Source organism: Nematolebias whitei, chromosome 23, assembly GCF_014905685.2.
Source record: "Nematolebias whitei isolate Nwh7 chromosome 23, NemWhi1, whole genome shotgun sequence".
Lineage (NCBI taxonomy): Eukaryota > Metazoa > Chordata > Actinopteri > Cyprinodontiformes > Rivulidae > Nematolebias > Nematolebias whitei.
Window position 1 is genome coordinate 50,747 of NC_056520.1, and position 1,365 is coordinate 52,111.

A 1,365-nucleotide genomic window follows, 5' to 3' on the forward strand; every position below is an offset into this window, starting at 1 on the left:
TTTATCATTACATTATGGAAAATAATGACCTTTATCACAATATGCTAATTTTTTGAGAAGGACCTGTACACCTCCTTGGAGTTAAATTCAGGCCTAAAAAAATCCAGCCCGAGCCAAGACCGTAGGTTTTTTCCAAGTCCAAAAAGGACCTGACAAATTAATTGTAATTAAAGGACCAAACCCCCTCAAAAAACTTTTTTTTTTTAATTAGGCTTTTACTGCTTTTGTAAGCAAATCATGACATGATAGTTTTAAAAGCTTAACCAAAAGAAAATATAAGAATTCTTGTTTTTTAACAAGTCACCAAATGGATATTAACATACGCACAGACGCATGGCACAACACAGGAGAGCTTCTTCCTCAGGACAAGATTCAGCTGTTCACCTCCACCTCACAGAGAAGGAAAACTCTTTTGAGGACCAAATTTGGACCGAGAACACAGATGGTTTGAGAGGGGGGTGAAGGAAGCAATTTATGTAAAAAGAGAAAAGCCATCTTTTAACAGAGGAGGAGGCCTCAGATTTCCACTTTCTAAAACATATAATGCAACTTTAAGACAGATTCCCAGCCGGTTTTCACACCTGATGGGAACAGAGGGGCTTCGTCTGTGAATTAGAGTAATAAAAGACTCTTATTGTTAAGGTGTTTAGGTGTGAATTGCCAATCTACATATGTGTGTGTGTCTTATCTCAGTCAGCCTTATAACCTGAATCTCTCACTCACTGCTCTTTGAATTGAGAAAGCTCCTTGGATGAGAAGCGAAACGTCTTCTGTTAGAAATAAAGTCCAGTTGTTTTTGTATTGAACGTTTTTTGAATTCATCATGTCCTGGATGACTGAGAATCTTCACCAGGATATTAACATAAAAAATGAATAACCTAAAAAATCAGCTCTAAAGATAAGCTATTACACAGATGAACAAAAATATTTTTAGAGCTAAATTATTTGAAAAAATATAAAACAAGGCAGGCAGCACGGTGGCGCAACTGGTAGAGCTGCTGCCTCTCAGCGAACAGGTCCCTGGTTCAAATCCTGGTCCGGGGGCCTTTCTAGGCAGAGTTTGCATGTTCTCTCCGTGCATGCGTGGGTTATCTCCGGGTTCTCCGATTTCCTCCCACAGACCAAAAACATGCATGTTAGGCTGATTGGTAACTCTAAATTGTCCCCATCTGTGAGTGCGAGAATGAATGGTTGTTTGTCTCATATGTCTATGTGGCCCTGTGATGGTCCAGGGTGTACCCCGCCCCTCGCACAGTGATTGCTGGACATGGGCACCGGAGACCCCCGTGACCCAAAATGGAAGAAGTGGGTAAAAGATGATGGATGGATGGATGGATGGATGGATGGATGGATGGATGGATGGAT

At 41.0% G+C, this 1,365-nt stretch overlaps 1 protein-coding gene across 1 annotated transcript in view; it reads left to right on the plus strand.

Annotated features, from left to right (window-relative positions):
• Window positions 1–1,365, plus strand: part of fmnl2b (formin-like 2b) — a gene marked incomplete at its 3' end in the record, with an annotated part of 45,387 nt that overhangs the window by 16,325 nt on the left and 27,697 nt on the right.